Below are 21,961 nucleotides of genomic sequence, written 5' to 3' on the forward strand. Positions count from 1 at the left end.
GAACGCAGGAAGTAATTCCATCTCTTCCACCTATATGTATTTATGCAGTATCGCATTCTGTCTCCACGAGTACGGACTTTGGATGACCGTCGGCGTGATGGGGATGTAGACATCGAGCAGTTTTTTTCGCCATATCTTCGCCATGCTCCGAGTTCTCTTATGCAGGATTTTGGCGAGCCTCTATCTGTTGAGATTTAGTCTTTGTCTCGTCCAGCAGGTGTCAGAGCAGGTTCCAGGTGCTTCCACTGTGAAGCTGGCCGTCCGCCACGTGATGGTATTCGTTCCACCTTTGGTTGCCGAGCACAAAACATGGCTCTTCTATCGCTCGATTTATGTCGGCCATCTGCTTCCTCAGAATCCCGTTGGGTCTCTGTTCCTGCCACTGTCACAGGAAGGACTGCTTCGCCTCGATGAGGTGGGCGAGTCTGCTGTTCATTAAATCGGCCTGTACTTCCTTTCGATTTTTCTGGTCGCGGTCTTGACGTTCTTCACGATCACTTTCATCCATTCCCTGATTTATTCGATATTTAGGGTATCACCAACACTTTCGCTCCTTAATTTCCTGAACGTTTCCCAGTCGACCAAAGTTTGCCAGCCTGCGCGGACGATTTGCCTCCCGGCATGAGTACCATGATCGCCACAATCATGCGGTCGCTTCCTACACTGGAGGAAAATAATTCGGGGACTTCAGGTTTATTTTGTGTCTTCCAAAGATCTGAGTCTGAAACAGATTTATTTGATGGACTGTGCTTGTCTGTAACCGCGCAAAGAGTGGTGGCTTTAGTTATCGCTCTTAGACAATCCTCCTGGTACGGAGGGCAGTCCTTTCACTGCAAGAGGCAGTACACGTGACTAAAACAGTGAAGTCGAGAGCTTCAGTATTGAGAACACCACAGGTAGCAAAAATGCGCAGCCAATTATATATATAGCTCATGTACTAACTAGGACCTAGTCCTAACGTGTGAACGGATGTCGAGCGGATCCACACGGTGAAAGGCGGCCCCTTACAGTGTGAGGTTCCACACCACCTGCCACCACTGTCCATCTCGTCTCTGCATATGCCCTCAACAACCGGTTGCTCTCCCTTTCCCAACTCCCGAGCAGAAGAATCCGCTTTTATCAACCTGCTCGGATTTGCGGGAGGAGCCAAGCCTGATCCATCGGGTCACACGAACAGCAGCTGCGCGTGGCCCCCCGAACTTAGGAGGCCACTCACGTCTTTTTAAAGACGATAGTCTTTTTCTCGTCTACTGGAACGAGGAAATTTACAGTCTGGGCAGGAATACTTGAAGCATGAGGGGGACATGTTGGGAGAATGGTTGCAGTATTGTACGCGCCGGCTCGTAGTCGGCACCAGATTTGAGATTCTGCAACAGAGAAGGAAGGGTGGGGCGCGGGATACCTTCGGTGAGTGTGATGGTGGTGCAATAGGACATCGGTGACGCAGGGGAAAGGAGCATGGAGAGTCGCCGTCGAAGAAGCGGAGCCGATTTACCCTCGACAGGATGCCCGGACGAGGAGCTGGAGAGGCGCGGGATTTGCTGATTAATTCCAAGGGAGGGAGGAATGTTCCGGCGTCGATACGATGGTGATTGTGCGTAGGTAGGGAAGAACGATTCTGAGGATCTTGAGCGCTGCCAAAGGTACTCTCCCCAGCAGTGTCGGGAGGCTTTTTAGGGTCGGTGATTATGGCTAGGGGGTAAGGGCGGTAAGTGTATGAGTGACCGCCGCGAAGGCAATGGCGGTTGGACGGAAAAATAAGAGGTGCACAACAGCTACGGATATACACTCATGGTGGGGAAGTAGTGATATCAAAGCAGGCTGACTGTATCCAGCCATTACTAAATAACGAACTACTAAAAAATTATTCGCGGCCCTTCAGTCTGCTTTCATACTGCCAAGGTACGCCATTTTTCTGCCCAATTCAAAGCGGTAGGCTGACTTGTTATTCCCACGTGTTCTAAAGGAATCTCGGCCCACCGAATAACGACAGCGTGTTTCAAGCAACTGTTTATTTTGCTCATTCTACATTTTCCCGCTCCACTAACTGTTTCGGAATGCAGTGCTTGAAAACAGAGCGAAAACGCAAGAGAGCAGACGTTAAAGGCCAACGTGCGGGCTGACTACATGCGCGTAGTTTTCCTTACGCGATACAATATACGCGTAAAGGCACATTCTAAAGCATAAATGAAACGCGTATCATTATGAAAATTAAAGCAGCGCCCGACATGACTATCGTCATCATAGGAGCAAACTCACCTTTGAAAATAGAACGTCTCCAGACAAAGTGCACCGTTGTCATGTTTGTGTTCCCGTGCGGTTTTTCGTAAACTGTGCATTGCGCAAAAATACATCAGTTGGTTGTGGGTGCTCTAGCCAACAGCTATGCTTGCTGCCATATGGCAGCTCCGGTGACTGAACCGTGCGAATTAACGGCTTCAGTTCACGCTGATGTCTTCTCTCTTGAACCTTAGCCAAGCATCCAGAAGTTCCCTTCAAGAACATAGCGCATAGCCGCCGTTCGACAACTGCCTTAAAGGAACTGCACGTTAATTGCTGTAGCCAAGACACAAGTGCCCCGGGGCAGGGGAAACAAGCTTCCTAGAAAAGGCAAATACACCAACCAAGGGCATTCATTGAAAGCGGTCCCAATGTTTCGGAGCCAACTCGGCTCCTTATTCAGGGAAAGTTTAACCAACCAGACAGAGTTCTGTTGGAGATGTTCACATTCAAGTCTTTACGCCTCGACTTCGGCCAAGAAGCAGCAGCTCTGGCAAAACGTTACGTAAACGTCACCAGAAGCATGTCATCCTTCAAGAACCACCTGGCCTTTACGAAGACATGCCGGGACTTGGACGTCGTGCCCCGCAGCCTCCAGCTCAAGCGCCTGGTACACACTCCTGAAGGAAACAACATCGTAGCGCAAGCTGAACGGCGTTTGGTGCACGCTCGAGTCCACGAGTGCCAAGCGAACCTAAGGAGACAGGAATTGGACATTTTCTTCCTCCGCAAGCAACTGGAGCATCGCATACCAGTCAAGTTTGATTCACTGGATTCTTTTGCAACAAGTGTCGCTTCGTCTGCATCTGAAAAACATCAAGCATCCCAAGAAAGCAATCTTTCGGCACTGAAGAAAAAAGAGGCCACACCCGCTGACCGTGCCAGCTTTGTTGTTAAATTTGTCATCCATACAACTCTCTCCTTCCAAGACGGAAGTTTTAGCCAAAGGTCATGGCTTTAACGTTACGACTATCCGGCCCCCTCTGGGAAAAATGGTGACTGCCATCGAAAGTGGTATTATGCGCCTTGAAGCAGGCGTCCGAGAGGAAGTCAGACTGGAGGTGATTGGCGTTCTCTCGAGCATTCCCCGACAGCACCAACAGAACTTAAACCCGGATGAAGCCGCAGTAATCCGCAGCCTACGAGATGATGATAATGCAGGTTTCTCCCTGCTGACAAAGGAAATTGTACCGTCGTGCTTGACCTCCAAGCCTACGAAAGCAAAGTTCAAGACCTCTTCGATTGCTCAACGTACGAAAAACTGAAAAAGGACCCCACCCCGCAATTCCAAAGCGAGCTAAACAAACTCCTGGCCAACATTTTCAAGAAGTACCCAGATTTCCGAAGCCTGTATCTGCGACTGATCTGCCAGAATAGCTCAGCGCGTGGTTTTTATCCGCTACCCAAAACTCATAAACTCGAAGTGCCCGTCCAACCTATTGTGGACTTCACAACTTCACCACTTCGAGCCCTGTCCAACTTCGTTCATCAGGTTCTCTCCCCTCTCGTCGGCAAAACGTTCACCCCCGTCAAGAACGCCAGCCACTTCGTCGAACTTGTTTCCGAAGTACCGATCGACCGTGGGGACTCGTCTCTTTTGACGTCTTGTCGCTTTTCACCAGCGTCCCTGTTTCTCTGGCCGTCGCAACCGCCACAAGTGCCCTCGAGAACGACGACAGCCTGAGCTCCAGGACTTGCCTCAGCGTCGGTTAGATAACGCAACTTCTGCAGTTCTGCCTGCAAAGCACATATTTCTGTTACAAGCAGGAATATTTCAGGCAAGTAAGTGGAACTGCGATGGGGGCTGCTATTTCCGTGACAACAGTCAATCTCGCAATAGAAAAAATTGAAAGCACCGCTCTGGAAAATTTTTCCAAAAACCCAAGGTGTTTCTCCGGTAAGTGGACGACTGCTTTTGTGTCATCAAAGAAACAACAGCAGACAACTTCCTGTCGCAGCTAAATTCGATAGAACCAGCTATCCAATAGGTGACCGGTAAAAAGCGCAAAGGCTCACGGGTACGTCGTCTGCTCCAGCCACTTCCGGTTCGAGATCTCGCCTGGCCTCCCATACGCCTGCGTACGCCGGAGGCTTTCAGGCGCGTGTGTGCGTGTTGTTTATTTGCCACAGGCTGCTTACCTTTAAGGGGAGCCCCTAGTAGGATTCATCGTTGTTATTCATTGAATATGCGATGCATCAGCGTTTGTTGTTTCGGTGGAAACAGATAAACAGCACGCGCACGCGCGCGTGAAATCCGGTGGCCTACGGTAGGCGAGGAGAGCTCTCGAACCGGAAGTGGCTGGGCTCCGCGGGAGCAGACAATGCACCCATGAGCCTTTGCGCTTTTCACCGGTCACCTATTCACCATGAAAAAAACAAACAAACAGCACCTAACCATTCCTCGACGTGTTGATAAAACGCCAGCCAGATGGACTAAATTTCACAGTCTACAGGAAACCCACCCATACCGCCCGCTACCTGCAATTCGATTTCTGCCACCCAAATTCTTACAAATCATCTGTGGTTTCAGCTCTCGTACTTAAAGCCAGAACTATATGCTCAACAGAAGAGGACCGGAAGAAAGAAGAAAAAGCCGTAATCGCCGATCTGAATAAAAATGGGTACACGAGCAACTTCATACGACGCGTCAAACGCCGTCTCCCTCAATCGGGCAGCAACCTAGAAAATTCCTCTGTACTGACGCCGCCGGTCAACAACCCCTCTTCTGTGTCCGCCGTCTGCCCCCCACCCTCTGCGTACGCCTACCCCCCCGTATTTTCCTTCCCTATGTTAAAGGAAGGGGTGAAACATTACCCCACATTCTTCGCAAGGAAGGAATTGTCAGCTCCAACAAGCCAGTGTCAACCCTTGGACAGCTCATACCACGACCTAAACAGCGGCCGCCAAACGAAAAAGCCCAAGGGATCGTCTACAAAATTGCTTGCACACAATGCCCCTCCAGTTACGTTGGGGAGAGCAGGAACTTCCCGGAACGCCTCCGCCAACACAAAAAAAAAATTGCCCCCACCTCCACGAAGGGAATCGTGAGGAAGTGCGAATGCATTTCTTGCGCCGAGAGTACACGGCGTAGTAATTCTGCCATCGCCTTGAGAGGCGCAGTACCGGCGAGGGGGAGCTGTCAGGCGAGGGGAGAGGCGCGCGCCGAGGGTGAGTGCAAACCTAACGGGGGGAGAGGCGCGCCAGCTGCAGAGCATGTGACGTCCCGGCGCGAGGAGAGGGGGAGCAGACGCAAAGGCGCCAGCGCGCGGTCACGTGGGAGTGTGACGTCACGGCGCGAGGAGCGGTGCTGGAGCCGGCGCGGGCGCGCGCAGCCACGGCGCGGGAGGCGGAGCGCGCGCGGGTCACGTGGGGTGTGACGTCGCTGCGCCGTTGCTACGGACGCTCCACTCCGCTCCTCGCGCCGTTGCTAGGGGAGAGAAGGAGGAGCAATGCGGACGGCGGAAGGTTCGGGGTCGCTTATAAAGTGCATCGCACTTAAAAAATTGCCGCGTATCTGCTCCTTTCGTTGCAAATGTCGTCAAAAGACGATAGTCTTTGTAGACATTTGCCAAGAAAATGCCCCCCTTTGCTTTTCCGCTCACCTCTCATGCCGTTCCTGTACAGTCGCGCTCATCCCAAGGTAAACACACTAAAGGTTTGCTCAAGGTGATTTGAATTTACCGCGTTCCATTGATACAGGCCGGGTTCCTCGATGCCAGCGATGCAGTACGGCGGAGACGCGCGTGAGTGGAGGCGGCCGACTACAAGCTTTATAGAACCGTGTCGCAGTGCTCCACGTGCGTTCCAAGCAGAACGTGGAACCTTTCGTTGCTGTTGCCGCGTGATTTTTTATATGCCGCCAGGAGGAGGTGGTTTTCTGCAGTAGATGTAGAATATCCTTTTCTGACAAAAAACCAAGCACCCATGAATTTTTTTTATAAAGGAACACTGTACGTATCTCTTGTGTACTAATTTCCTGTTATATTTGCGTAATATCTTGTACTTGTTCAAGAAAGTTGAGAAGTATGAGCACATTAACCAGGCTTAGGCGTTTACGTTTGGTTGTGAGTATAGAAGACTAGTGCGCAATATCAAGTTTAGTTTGCCCGGCTGGCGGAATCGAGTCACGGACAGACAGACGGACAGACAGACAGACAGACAGACAGACAGACATACAGACCAAAATTTCTGGGTTTAAGTAGCCCAAGAAAGACTATCGTCTTTAAAACGACGATCGCAAGTCCGACACCCAGCGCAGTGCAATGGCCGAGCACTGCGAGAAAGCTGACCACTTGATTAACTTTGACAGCGCGCAGGTGATTGGCGCCGAAACCCGTTACTCACATAGATTACTCCTTGAGTCCTGGCATATACAAGGAAACCGGCGATGCCTCAATAGATCCCTCGGAGCCCTTCCCACCATCTTCGCCCACGGCTTCCGACGCGCAAGGGCAAGATTCCAGTAAGAAAAAAGAAGACACCTTATATACCCGCTGCATCTTGTCGTACACAGTCACCCCTGAATAAGCAGCCGAGTTGGCTCCGAAACGTTGGGACCGCTTTTAGAAAACGCCCTTGGTTGGAGTATTTGCGTGTTCAAGTTTAACCCGGGATCCGGATATTTCAATGTAGGACATTTAGCTGCAGGACGTTTCGGTGCGCACATTTCGGTGCACGGACTTTTGCGGTGCACGGCCATTTCGGTGCACGGACATTACGGTGCACGGACTTTTCAGTGCACGGACATTTCGGTGCACGGACATTTCGATGCACGGACATTTCGGTGCATGGGCATTCCCAGGCACGGAATGTCCCAGGAACTTTTTTAACATTTTAGCTTTAATATTTTAATTTCGTCACCATTTCAATGGTAGATGTTAGAGATTAGGGCTTTTCATTCAATTTTGTGTAACTTTTTCAAATTGTATTCATATGAACAGTCCTAACCCTCTAATCTAATTGCTGCTGAACAACGTGTAGGTTTGCGCGAGTTGGTATATCATAGTTGAACGTTCAATGCGCGGGCTACGTGAGGACGAAGAAAGAAAGTTGTCATTGTCACGTCTTCTTTCTTTCTTGTTCCTCCTGCAGGCTGCGCATTCAACGTTCTAATTGCTACTGAAACACTTTGGTTTCAATTGATGGGTTTGCTTATAGTTCATTCCGAACTCTTCTTCCCCGCTCCCCAGTCGTCACGAAAAAAATGAAAAGGAAAGACACCAAGGTGACTTTTAGGCACTAGTGCATTCCTCTTTCGTGATTTTCTGTGTCACTCTCCTAGTCGGTGACTTCGGTGTCGGTTATACTTAATATTACCCAGCGATGTCGATTACAATGGCATTGTTAAAGCAATTGGCCGGGGGGAGAGGGAGGGGGCTTAGAACGGGGTACTAGCCTCTTCGGGGGGTGTTGAAATTTGTGCCTCCACAATGTATAAACTGGACGCCGCAAGCTGAAAGATGACTGTCGCAGCTCTCCCTACTCCAGCCTATTCAAATTTTCTGTTAATATAATATAATAAAGTGAGGAGAATTCTGCATCCAACAATGTACGGAGTATCAATGGGTCCTAGCTGGAAAGAAGGAGAAATTTCTGCAGAGGGGCGCCCTCGGTATGACCGCTACGCGCGGAGTGGTGCAGCTAGCAAGGTTGATCCTCGAGAAGAGCGACACTGGGGCCAACGAGACTGGCCACTGTGTCCTCGGGGGCTTCTTCGGCGGCTGTTTGTTGTGCTAGCTGCATACCGTGAACTCCGCTCTGCCTGTTAGATTTTCCAGGAAAACCGAAAATAATGATTGAAAAAAAAAAGCTTGGAGAGACAGAAACTAAAAGAGGCTGGTGCTGCGACAAAGAATTAAGATAAGATGAAATAAAGTGCAAAGACATGATATAAATGTTGGTGTAAAAGCCCTAAGTGTGTAGATGAAGTACTGGCGAGGGAGAGGGGGCGGGCTGGTTAGGGATATAATAGTTCTTCAGCGCGGATTGTTTCAAAAAATAACTGGCAGAAATCAAGCACGGAATCAATTTAAAAATGCGATCACTTCGCTAGATTGTGTCCATAACTCGTGTTATGCGGAAACAAAAATATAACGGCTGTCTCTAACAAACAAGCACCCGATAATTCCGTCGTCGAAAAGTTTACCCACTGAAACGTGCGTGCACCGAAATGTTCGTGCACCGAAATGTCCGCACGGAAATTTCCTGCACCGAAATATCCTGCACCGAATGTCCTAGACCCGTTTAACCCAACCAGACAGAGTTCAGGCGAATATGTTCCCATTCAAGCTTCCTAGAAGGTTGCAATCCATGGCGTTCGTAATATATCCTGTTTCCACTTCCGGGGGGTGGGGGGGGGGGGAAGATAACGAACCACACTCGTCTTCGATACACACCTGTGTAGTGTAAAGCATCTTGCGTGAAAGAAGCTCATGATGTCATCGTCTACCCGCTTGGGAGAAGCATCCCCAACGAAGCTCCTTTCCAGACCGCCGGATGCGCTGTCGATCCTGGCATTATCTCTGACCTGGGCGCCCCCCAAACGGGGCGAAATCCTTACATGGTAAGCTATAGAACAAGTGGCACCGGCAGGTAAAGGCGATGGGAGAATTATGGCGAAAGGACTAGAAACATGGATTAGTTTAAGTCTGGTTTTCAGACATCAATCAATTGGAACCCATCAATTTCCGTACGGTGGAATTTTAGATAAATGACAGCTTGAGTCCAGCGTTTTGGGTTTGAACTGGTAAAAACCAATGGGAACCCGCCTAATTGATTTCACACAGTGAGGTTTTAGCCAAAAAAGGTCATTTTCGTCAGCCAACGGCAATGTTGTCGGGGACAGTGCGCACACCGTTCGCTGTACGCGGCCCACACGAATACCGGGACGTGCCCACGCTCTAAAGGAATACACGCGTAAGAAAATGTGTTACCGTTTGTCTTTTCGGGGCTTATTTTCACTGCTCATCAACATTACTTATTGCGGCCCTTCGCCTCCTTTCCTCTCCTGTTTCCAATACAAACGCCGATAGGCCTTGTCCGCACCAAAATGTGATAAACAGAAACGATTGAGCACTCACAAAACAAAGACAAGGTCTCGTCAAATATAGGTGTGTATTACACTTGTACTTAATACTCGTTACTTCATTAGAGTGCTTTTTGAATTTTATATCTAAATTTCCTGTACTTCTGTGCGTATTCATTCCAGTTCCAATTTCATGAACAGGCGTACCGTTTTACGCCTGCAGTACACGGCAGTTTATGTTACAGCGGTACTAAAACCCGCAAGAATAAGCTTCTAAAAAACAAACTGTTTGTCTGCGTATCTACGCGTTAAGAAAGAGAAAAGAGCGGGTCAAAGAAAAAGTGTAAGACAACTTCTAAGCACTTTTTTATATGTTGAGAATGCCAGACCAATTACGTCTATTCCAACGCACGAAACGCTTTGTTTCCACCAAGCGTTGTCGAGCGGCTCCGCAATCTTGCCGCAGGAGTCGCAATGCCTTCCAATGCACCTTGACGCCTTGGAATGAACGGCTTCGATCCGCCTCATACACGTTGCACTGCTGTTCGCTCCTTTCGCCGTGTAATGGGAGGGTAGAGGATGATGGCGAATTCAGCTGCTCATTTGCTCGCTCTCTCTGTTGCATTCTTGCGCTCCCACCATCTTCACTGTAGAGGCGTAGGCGACCAAATCTCCCTGCTGCTCGCACTGTGTATTGCTTGAATGCGATGTTTATCGTGCCGAAAATGCACCTGGCATATGAGGCATGCCGTAGTGGAAGCCTCCGGATTAGTTTTGATCATCTGGGGAACTTTAACCTGCGCTGTGCTCGCGGCGTGGAACGTATCGTGGTATGAAATGGTTCCCAGGAAACCAGCTCTCACAAATCCTGAGTTAAAGCTTCCGCACGCACAACTGGCCATGGTGTAACTCTTCCGAAGAAGTCACCTCTTGCAACTGCAGAGTTCAATCTCGCGCAATGAAACGACCTGTGGTTTGTGAAGCTACCCGCAATGAACGGGTTCCGAAGGAGCTCTTCCAGTTACGGACGCCCGCTTTCTCACTCAGCGTGCCATTTAAAGCGATTCTGAGGGGAATTCGTCCAACTCTTGTGTGTGGTTTGTTTGCACAGACGGGCTCGAAATCACGCATCACCGCATATGCGGTAGCTAAAGCAGCATTTAATTTGTAAAGCTTGCCCTGCAAAAGAAAAAAAAAATACCATGGAACGTCTTCTGCGGCCGCAAGAACGGCAGCACTGACGGCGAAATGAAGCGAACTCGTCTTGTGATGGGATTGGACAATGTTAAGTTATCAACGTTCATGCATACGCACTTGCGTTTATCGATAGTTTTTTTTTTCTTTAGGAAAAACACTCGGGCTACTGGCAGCAAGCATCCTTTACAATGAAGCCGTGGTTTAGTTTTAGAGCCAGTTTTGATTTCGATTCCGTGCAGCAGCACGCTAGACATCCACGTTATTGTTGGTTGCGCATTTTCGGCATCTGAGGCCCCATTCTCGACTGGATATATTCCCGGTGAATTCGATCGCCATGCTTTTTAATAGCGAAGCTGTTCAGCAAATTGTAATTTTTCGTGTCCGCAGTTTAAAATACCGAGACATTGCCGACCGCGCGCAGGAGAGCGCGTTCACGTGAACGCGGACCTCACGGCGACCACCGGGCAATTACCAAAACCAAGGACACACCTAGCGCTCGTGTGTGCGTCCCCCGCGACAAACTTCCAGCATCTCCTGTGCACGTTTGTTAAGCCAAGCATACGAAATTAGGGAGAGTGGCCAAGATTTCGGGGACCGCCCGGCAGCTAAAACAACCAAGAAAATGCCGTTCGCCGTAATCGTGGCAACAGTTGCTTGAAACGAAAAACACATGTTATAGCGTGTGCCCTCCCAAGGTTATGTCTAATAATTATCGCTTCCAAAGAAATGAACGAAGCTCACACTTATAGCAACAATGATGGAGTAAAGGTCGTTGCGGCAGCGAAGAAGAAGCACATCGGCTGCAATCGTGGACTTTTTAACCTTCGTGAGGATAATGGAGGTTGCGTGCCGCTTCACTACGTTCCAGGCTTACGCGTTACGGTGAGCTTCTTTAATTTTTTGCGTAACAAAACGTAAGCAATCAGTGATGTGAGGCGCGTATAGCTATGACGTCATACTGTGTAAATTGACGCGTACCTCATAAAAATCACAAACAAGCTATCAAATATTGACCATGAAAGATATAAAAAAAACTTGGCATGTATTTTAAACTTAAGACGGTAGCCGAGGCTGGAGAGAAAAACATTTCTTTAGGTTGAAAGTGGCGTCATCGCAACAAGGTGATCAGGTAACGTTGATTCAAAAGCGGGCGAACGGAGGGTTTTAAACCAAAGAACATCACACAACATATTCTCCGTAACCATTTATTTCTTTCAATCGCTTTTATAACATAGCGTAGTTCCTTGCTTCAAAGCAAGCTTTGTTGCGTTAACACATTCCCTACCGTCAAAGCCGTCACGCTATCGTCTATTGGTATGTTATAGGCTCATGGAGTTATCACAGAAAAACGCGGCCGGGACCATGACGCGGTAAGGACCGCAAAACGCTACGCCTGATAACGGCAGAACATACGGAGGCATCCGATCCACTAAATCGTCAAGCTCGAACTCAGTCCGCGCTGTAAAAAATAAAACAGTCGGTTTGCTTTGTTATTTTTCTCTTGATATCGATCAGGTGTCCCGCCACGTAACTAGGGGGACTGTGGGCAAATGTCGTGCGTTGAGTTCCCTTTGTCATTGAGAGGCTTGTACTGCCCTGTTATGGTGCTCTTACGGCAAACAAATAATTTTAATTCCAAACATGCAATCAAAATACGGCACTTTATTTGTATGCTCTGTGATCGCTGAGTTATAAACAGTCGAAACTGTTACCTCCTTCTGTAGAAAACAGCTTCAAACCGCGCGCCAGGCGAAACTGCGCCTGCTGCAAATTCATGGAGATTTCACCGCCCCGAAGGTTGGGAAATTTCTTGCCCTCTTTAACGACGACAGGACCCGCCATTTGCAAGTTGTTACGCAACATCACGTCACTTTTACGAAGGCTGAAGTTTCCAATGTGTGACGTAAGCGTTCCCGCTAACAATTCCAATTGATCACGTCTTCTCAGCCAATCACAGAGAGGGCGTGCGATACAAGCCGTCGTGTTGTCGAATAGCAAAATCAGGCCTACGTTGTCATGTGGGCTGCATTTCGTGTAGCGTTTGATTTACCGCCAAGAACTATGCGCTTTTTGTGGGTACAAAAAACGCAAACTTCATAAATACGGGTATTATACGTCATGAAACGCCAAAATGACGAAAGCACACACAACAGCATTGTCAACTGGAAGCGCGTAACCGAAATTTAAGGCCAACCAGAAAAGAGTTCCGGCGAATTCACAGTTGACGACGAATTTAGTGCGCCGAGAATAGGGCCACTGAATAACCACCATACCGGGTTTCTGCCATGTTTTCGGCTGTATACGGCGTCAGATAGGCCTTGCAGCACCGTTTATTAAGTGCGAATGCACTTTATAAGCGACCCTGAATTCCGTTGACCGCCGTCCGTCCACATAGCAACAGCTGCGGGTGCGCGCGCTCCTCGTCTTCCTTGGCAACGGGGGGAGATGGGCGACATGGCACATACCCACGCGGGGGATTGGCCAGGAATCTCCTCGTCTTCCTTGGCAACGGGGGGAGATGGGCGCGCGCTGCCTGGCCGCTGACATGGCACATACCCACGTGGGGGATTGGCCAGGAATCGGGCGTGAGAAGGGCTAATGCACCCGCTTAAAGGAGTACTGACACGAAATTTCAAAGCTGAGATCCGCTCTAGCAATCAAGTACAACGACAACACAAATAGGTGTCTGTGCATGGCACATACCCACGTGGGGGATTGTCCAGGAATCGGGCGTGAGAAGGGCTAATGCACCCGCTTAAAGGAGTACTGACACGAAATTTCAAAGCTGAGATCAGCGCTAGCAATCAAGTACAACGATAATCAAGTACAACGACAACACAAATAGGTGTCTGTGAATAAATGCATCTTTCTTTCTTTGTAGTTGTGTGTGTGTGTGATCTCTCTTTCGCGAACATTACCGAACCGCGCAAATTCAACTCGTGCATTCGCACTTTCACATTCTTCCCCTCGGGGAAATTTAATAGTAATGTTCGCTCTCCAAACTGTTTGCTGTGGCTGAACCCCTCTGCACCATCGAAGACCCTCCTGTACGACGGGTTTCGCCGCCCATTTCGAACCTTGCCTGACTTGTACCACCATCGTACAAGGTACGTTCGCAGCGTGTCGACGGTCGGATGATGTGGTGCTGTCTGCAAGCAACCAGTTCTCGTGTCAACATCACGCCAACGCGGACAGAGCACTACATTAGTGCAGTGAACGAGAATAATTCACTGTAGCATCAGTCCCTACCTGCAGGCAGTCTGCCAAGTCACTCGTGGATCAAATAAGGTTGCAAAATAAAATGGCGAATGTGGTAGAAAGAACAATGCATAGATAAAAGAAATCAACTACAAAAAAAGTCCAACGAGGGATTGGAATCTGTTCATATCCACGCACTACACCGAGTGCTTTTAGACAACTCGTCCAAACACCATGGTTACTGGCGAACAGTACTACGTATATTACTTTTACAGCTAACCCTTCAGGTCGCGAACGCTGTTTATTTGCCGAGTTGTAGCATCCGGCCAGCTCAGATCAGTATTTCTTGAATAACGCTTGCGTAGTAGGCTTCTCCCAAGCGCCCACAAATAGCATATAATTTGCCACAGCATTCCTTGGACAGAAAAAGAGATCGAAATTGCGTGTCGTGGTGCTGACCGCACTGCTAGTTCACTCTGCGCAAAAAGTGTTAATCGAACCTTGGTTTTGCGCTTGAGAACAAAAGCTTCCCTTGATTTTTTCATACCTTTAAGAACTCCGGTAACTCTTATCCTGCCCTTATCTCAGCTTAGACCTTCTACAAGAGGACCAGTCGCACACACGTATGCCATAGCTTACTACTCCAGTACTGACGAAGCCGTATAAATGAAGCCATGTATTCTTTCAGCCGCAAACTTTTAGGGGCTCAGTTTTCACCAACGCTTTTAGCTAATCTATAAACCTTGGTTTTCACATTGTGGTCGGATTTTCTGAATCACTTGGCCGTTTGGCGAGTCACACAGTCAGCAGTCAAGCCAATTCACATTGCTCGCGTCATATTATCCATTATGGGAGGCCGGCAAGGAGAATGCAGAGAGGACAACAACTCTTTCGAATCGATTTTACAGCTAACTAGATACCCGTAAACAAACCCGGGCTGGACGTAAGACGGCCTATGTATTCCACGCTATGATCAGCTCACATAATTTCTCAATGTTCAGAAAGCACTTCACTGTCCCCTTAAGGGTTCCGGATCAACACGTCGCAAACGCCTAATTAAAACTCGGGCTAAAATTATCAGCAAAAGTGTACAGGCACACATGGTCTTTGTGATGTAGGGGAGAGCAGGAGCAGGTAAATTCACGCTGCAAAACTAGTTGGATGGATAATTGACTGGGAATTCAACGCAGTCAAGGCGAAATGAATTCGCTGCCTAAAAAATTGACTACTGCAGTATTCGGAATATTACAGGGAAATTCGACTTCCCTAAACAGCAGTCCAGTATTTATTACAGCCGAAAAAGGTCGAGGGCTCAAAAAGTGCCCTCAAGTGACGGGACGACGTGCTTCAAAGGAAACTTTTTACCATTTTCTTCGGAATGAAGGAACCGAAAATGGTTAAAATTGAGATCATTACTAAACAGCGCAACAAAAACACGGAATATAGCTGAGGTACACAGGACGAGCGCTGCCTCAGCTATAGTCCGTGTTTTTGTTGCGGTGTTTAGTAATCATGGATAACCAACTGGCCCAACACTGCACTTTGCTTAAAATTGAGAGATTTGAACCGCTATCACGAAGTATGCGTATTTTCGTGGTGCAAGTGGTCGTGGTGTGAAGAGCGCCAGAGTTATAGTTCACGTGGTTTTTCAGTAGTTGTTGCGCAATGTCGTGCCGGGATGAACGGTACGGGGACACAAATAGTTATTGTGTGTGCGTAGCGGGCTTCGCGCCTCAAATATGGAGTTGGTCACAGTGAGAAATGGAAATGACGATGTTAGGGCGTAAAAGAAAAGCTCAAAATATGCCAAAATATGCCCGGGCCTACCAACTCTCGCCACTAAGACCGAAGTTGTGAATACCTAAAAATTGATACAGCGTTTTAGACTACGCAGTTTTTTGGTTTTCTCACAAAAAAGATTTATTGAACGAAAGCAAAAAAAAGCGGATGACAGGAAAAAGAAGCACCTGTAGCTTTGAAGAAATCATTTGCTTTATCCTGCTTTATCGATCACGGAAGTTAATACTAAGGGAACTGAATATTCCTATTGGCCGCTCTTCAGTCTTTTGAACTCTGCCATCACGGACGTTTATTTGCAAGCAGAAAATGTCGTGAATTAGACGTTGAGTGAGCAATCGATGTGCCGTTTTTATGGTTCATCGTCGGCTGAGGGATCTTCCAGCGAGACACTGCGAAGAAAACAGACACACACTGTTGAATAACCATTGGGTAACACCTCTATTAACTACAGTTGGAGCCAAAAATAGAAAACGCCGAGCAAAGTAGCACTCGCCACCATTATAACTCGCACACACACACACGCACGCACACGCACGCACGCAACACACACAAGCGATGAACCGTGGATATTTGCACAATGCTAGGCTATGGTGCGCGGCGGCTGCAATAAAGATGACTATGAGCTCTTGAAGGATCAGTAATTTTGGATATTGACAAACTCATTGAAATACTGATTGATTCCGGAATTTTCGTAGTTGAAATGCAAAAAAGGATTAAGTAGATGTTAATAGGCATTTCTTCAGATTATAGGCATTTCCCCCGCAGGTATCCCTAAGGGGGTAGTTTAATATAAGTGTTGAAATTATCATTGCCATGTTTCTCCGGATCGCGAAGGTGACGAGGAAGACAGCTATCTCTCTCCTCGCGGATCGAGGCTCACCCCTCGCGCAGCCCAGCTTAGAACGCCGGACCTGGGCGGCAACCAAATAAATCCTCTTCGAGTTTTAGTTCCGTGACGAGCTTCATTTCTTGTTTTCTTTTACGCCTTGGCTCAACGAAGCCCGTTGTGACATGCGCAGCCCCGTTCAAATGCCGTGCGCTGCCACTAGAGCGTATCTTTTTCGCGGCGCAGATAGGTAATCTAAATGGGTGTGGATGGACATGGAACTTCTTTTGCGCTGGTCCAAGTTCAATCCTTTTAATGCAAGAACTGCTGCATTAGCAAATATGCAAGGCATACAAATAGCAATGCAAATACACGGGCTTTGAAATGATTCAGTTTGTGAACGTAGAAATAAGAAAATAATTTGTCAAAGATAACAATTTTGGTTACCCTCAGCACAATTTCCGTACATGCTTATATCTCAGAATACAAATGTATTAAGAACAATGTAGAAAGCACACAATTTTCTTACGTCTTGTAGCGAAATGGCGAAAAACTTCGATGCATTGGCTGGGACCGTTTTCCAACTACTGTAACTTACTTACCGTCTTCTAGTTCTCCTTTCATCAATCATGTTTGATGAAGAGGCAACATGCTCTGTCCAATTGGCAATTACACTTCACAGACAAGAAAAACTACGTCTTCGGCCTTGGTAAAGCACCCAAACCAGCCACAGAGCGCGCGAAACACTGTGGAAGTAGAAACCGAAACCTGCTGAGTACCAGCTGCCAAGTTTCAGGTCTGGCTCCATTGACTCTCGGAACAAAATTCGGACAATCCTACACAATTCACATGCTCACTGCTGTATGTAACATCATATATATCCAGTAGGGATGCTGCGGAATCCTTAGCGCGCTTTCCGTTTGCACGTGGTCGTCCTGCACTGCCACTACAACGCAGTTTCCTTTTTAACAGAGGAGCCGTTGTTACCGGGCGCAAGTTCGCGGTTGCATTAAAAGATGGCAAGAAAGTCCAGAGCGCTCATGAAAGCGTGCCCTGCGGTGGCCGCCGAGTCCTCGGCCCGCGCAATGGCTTAAGGGAAAAAAAACACGAACTTCAGCGCTGTCGTCGAGAGATACCGCGCATGTAAAAAAAAACCTTCAACGCGAATGCTAAAGATGAAAAAACACCGTGGATGTGAGAGGTCACCGCGGCCGCCGCATTCTATAGAACCCGTTATGGGAAATTGGAGACATGGCTATGAGACGACTCGCAGATCTCGCCACCGCTGCCTCGAGTTGATGACGAAAAGCTGGTGGAAGTCTGCAATGCTGGGGATGTTTTTGCATCTACGACTTGCGGCGAAGATCAGGACGATATCTTTGGTGCACATTACGACAAACATTAGCATGGCAACTCGTTAAATAAACAATGATACTGAAACGTAACAATCTGTCCAGTATTTCTCGCCTACAACAGCCTCGCCATTCAAGTCTTCCGCGTGAGTGCAAGCTTCCTTGAAATTTTTTCTCGGCAATTTTTAAGCTTGTTGCCGAACTGATAAAAGTATTCTATATAAAAAACAAAAGTGTGTTACTGCTGCAACCTGGGAGATATCACCTGCCGTTTCAAAACGCCGAGAAAACAAAGAAGCGAAAAGGAAAACTGAAAAATAGCCGTTACCGTGACAATCTGAAGAACAAATTCAACATCACAAAAATTGTACAAAGGACGAACCAAATCCCCAAAATGCACTACCTGTGGCATGCAAAACGAAACCTCATAAAAAGTTCGAGAAAGCGAACGAAAAACCAGAAAATAAGACAAGGAATCAATAAAGTCACGGGGCAAGCAAAAGAGCGCGCAGAAAATCCAGCAAGAAAAAACTAAAGCATGATTTCTGCCTGTCAATCAAGTTATCCCGAGCATACCTAGCATCTAGACCACACTTCCACGAGACGAGAAAGGCGTCGCTGTCCGAGAAGAATAGCGCGAATTCCCAGGAAGCGACAAAGACCTTAGGCCTTAAAAAATAAGCTGTGCGGAGCCAAAAGTTGAGACCCAGCCAAACAGGGGAGGTGTAACGAGTATATCGACAGCGAAAGATGACGAAAGGAAGGCGTCAATGCAGTAATGTCGACAAGGAAAAATAGTGGTTACGGAAAAAATGCATTCGCTAACGCCGCACTAAGGAACCTGGGAGGCCCACAGGTGAAGAAATCACAGAATTCCTAAATAAAAAAACTTTCAACGTCGTGCACTGTACCAGCACAATGGATATAATCGGGGATTGTATCATTTCCGAAACTCCACAAGCCTTAAACCGTCATGGTCTCAGAAGCTCTACAGTATCCCCCAATCCCCCGCCAATCCTGCTGCGAACTACATAGAAAACAGCGACCCTTTCCCAAAAAGCAGGAAAGGCTTTCGCCTAGGAGCATCAAGACAGCACACCTTCCCACTCAAAAAAGGAGGTTTCTCAAGACAACACTTTATATTAGCCCTGGACTTACGAGAGAGCAAGAAGCCACTTTAAAACCGGTCACTGAAATGAACTGCGGTGAAATACCCTTTAGTTTCATGCGGTATTTCTCATTGATTGATTGCTTGCTTGCTTGATTGATTGATTGATTGATTGATTGATTGATTGATTGATTGATTGATTGATTGATTGATAATTGATTCATTGATTGATTGGTTACGAGCTTACCACGCCGACCCTACACAGGTGATGAGGCGCGCGTAGTGGAGGCTCCCGAATAATTTTGACCACTTGGATATGTTCATGATAAGCCTAAATCTCGAACACACGGGTGTTTTCAGTTTTCGCCTACATCAGCAAAGCGGCCACCACAACGGGGAAAAAACCGGCGTCCTTCGTCTCAGCATCCCAAGTGCCGGTGTTTCTGTCCATTAGAATAGCAATAATGGGAATCGAAGACCTCAGTTCAGAGCAATTACATATGTCAAAAGTAGGCACGCCACAGCAATTTCTGCAATCTCCCTCGTCTAAACATTTTTATGATAAAGATTGCCGAGAGTTTTAAAGAACTCCAAGACATCGGACAAGTAATCTTTGCAACTGGTGTAGAGATATATGGGTGAATCGCACAATAACAAATCTTCAGACGGCACGAAACTGGGCGGGAAAGGGCCAGAACGGTAAGAGGTCTCCCCCAGAAAAGTCAGAGATACTGAGAATCTACACTCACCAAAGCAGCGATAAGGAGAAGAAAGTAATAAAAAATGGCCAATCCTTATTCTTAGGAAGAGACCACATTCCTCCTTATTCATCCGTGCTGATTTTGTAGTTGGTGAGCTCTATCTGCTACCGCACCTTATTTTCTGGCAGTTTACTTATTATCTTTTTACTCCCGCTCATACTCACCTTTTTCTGTAATTATTCACTTTACTTCTTTTAATCCAAATTAGTTTTTTCTCTTCTCTCAGTTAGCGCCCATTTCCTGGCCAATCCCCCTGAGTGGGTACGAGCCATTTTTTTTGGACCAACAACAACAACAACATTCCCATTATGATGAGTGGCTCGGAGGGGGCATGGTGAAGATAGTTAAAAAAGATTCACATTGCGCGAGACACCAAGCGGCCGCTGAGAAAAAGACACCACCAAGAAGAAGAAGACGAGACGTGGTGCGAGCAAGAGCTGCGAACCCGGGAAGCGCAGGGCGACCGAGACAGGGCACGGTTGGATTGGGCATTCCCACGTCAGACGTCCGGTCGACGTGCCGTCCGTTACAAGACCGTCGCCATCGGTCACCATGGCGAGCTGCCGTCTGAGTGCTGCTCGGGCACGAGTGATCACAAGGCACAGCCGCGTCGTTCCGTTTCGGCTCGAGCCAGGGTTCCTGCTGCTGTGAGACCGACGTTCGTGTTGCGTCAGCTGCCCCATGCTCCCGCTTGGACCGCCGGTTTGCTGAGTCCTGGCCACGACTTCCGGCCCTGGTCTGCTTGGTCGCGGAGGGTTCCGGAGCGTGTCACACCGGCTCGCTGGTGCCCTCCCCGTGAAGCGGTCGGCCAAGTTCTGCGACCCTCACCCTATGCGCGCCAACAAGACATACCTGTGAGCCGTGCTATACGTAACTATTTTGCGGGCCTAGTGCCAGCCAGTGCCGCGGAAAGCTAACTGAACCCGCTTTCTGAACATTCATTTTGAGTTACCGCCATTTTCTTTGAGTGACTGAATATGTTGTAAATACACTTCGTCCTGTGCGTCCGTCCGGCATTCCTCTCACTGAGTTTTGCACGATCCTAGCGTAACAAAAGTGGCGAGCCTGCCAGGATCCGCCCATTAACATCCACAGAACTGACTTGGATGCCTAGCGCATATTCGTGACGTGAGTGTAATAACAACATGGATGTGGAGAAGTTATTGGAGATAGGGACGGAGCTAGTACTCAGGTGGCTGGAACTTCAGTCGTGGATCGACAGGCAACGTGCGGAGCAGCGGGCTGAAAGGGCGACTGAGACGGAGAGAGGCTTAAGGAAGCTGCGGAACGAGAAAAAGAGGAAAGGCGTGAAGCCAACGAAAGAGCTAGGGAAGCCGCCGAGAGGGCAAAAGAAGCTGCGGAGAATGAAATTCGAATCCTCGAGCTGAAGATCCGTCTTCAAGAAGGATCGCGAAACGCCGCAAATGTCACTGCCGAAAGTGAAACTAGCGCCACTATATCCGTGATGAGTCCTCAAAAGCTCCTACCTCAATTTCAATAAAGGCGCGATGATCTTCACGCGTACCTTCAACGTTTCGAGCGCGTGGCAGCTGGACAGGTCTGTTCCCAGGACAAATGGGCCGTTGCACTCAGTATGTGCTCGTCCGGAGAAGCGCTCACCGTGATTGGTGAGAATAGCTGGACTACAGCAAAGTCAGGAAAGCATTACTCCAACGATTCAAATTCACTGCCCCAGGGTACCAGGAAAAGTTCCGCAAAGCCCGGGCGGAAGACGGCGAAACGGGACGGCAGTTTGCAGCCAGGCTGTCGAGCTACTTTGATCATTAGGTTGAGATAGCCAATATTTCTAAGTCTTTTGAAGGCCTCCGCGACCTAATGATCTCGGAGCAATTTTATCGCTGTTGCCATGCAAAGCTCGTGGTGTTTTTAAAAGAACGCGAGTGCAACAGCTTGGATGGGTTAGCGGATGTTGCGGACCACTTCCTGGAGGCACAGAACCCCTCTAACCTAGGGAAGTTTCCAAGTGATGCGCCGGAAGGCCGAAGGTTGCGGCCGACACACCGAGAACGCCTGCACAGAAGTGCGTCTTGTGCCATCGTCCCGGACACCACTCGCAGGTCTGTCGGAATGTGCCCAAATACAATATAGTCTGCTCTAAATGTGGCAGTCAAGGCCACAGGGCAGATAATATCCGGAGCAGACCGGGAGGAAATGATCAAGTCGCCTGTGTGTGCACTTAATAAACCCCCGAGCAAAGCCGCGGAAATAAAGTTCAGCATTGCCAAGCCGTCCAACATGGCCGATAATCCCAACTGCAAAAATACCGACAGGAATTCACCTTTTCTAGTGGAGGGGATGCCAGTTGTGGCAGGACGAGTGCTAGGTAAGGCCGCTAGAATCCTCAGAGACACCGGCAGCAACACCGCCATCATCCGCCGTGACATGGTCGACGAA

General features: G+C 48.3%; 1 protein-coding gene across 5 annotated transcripts in view; it reads left to right on the plus strand.

Moving 5' to 3' along the window:
• LOC144172816 (TNF receptor-associated factor 6-like) overlaps positions 1 to 21,961 on the plus strand; it is a 334,329-nt gene that overhangs the window by 182,990 nt on the left and 129,378 nt on the right. The window lies entirely within an intron of this gene.

Source organism: Haemaphysalis longicornis, unplaced genomic scaffold (assembly GCF_048455015.1).
Source record: "Haemaphysalis longicornis isolate Haplotype H1 unplaced genomic scaffold, Haemaphysalis longicornis Haplotype H1 scaffold_26, whole genome shotgun sequence".
Classification (NCBI taxonomy): domain Eukaryota; kingdom Metazoa; phylum Arthropoda; class Arachnida; order Ixodida; family Ixodidae; genus Haemaphysalis; species Haemaphysalis longicornis.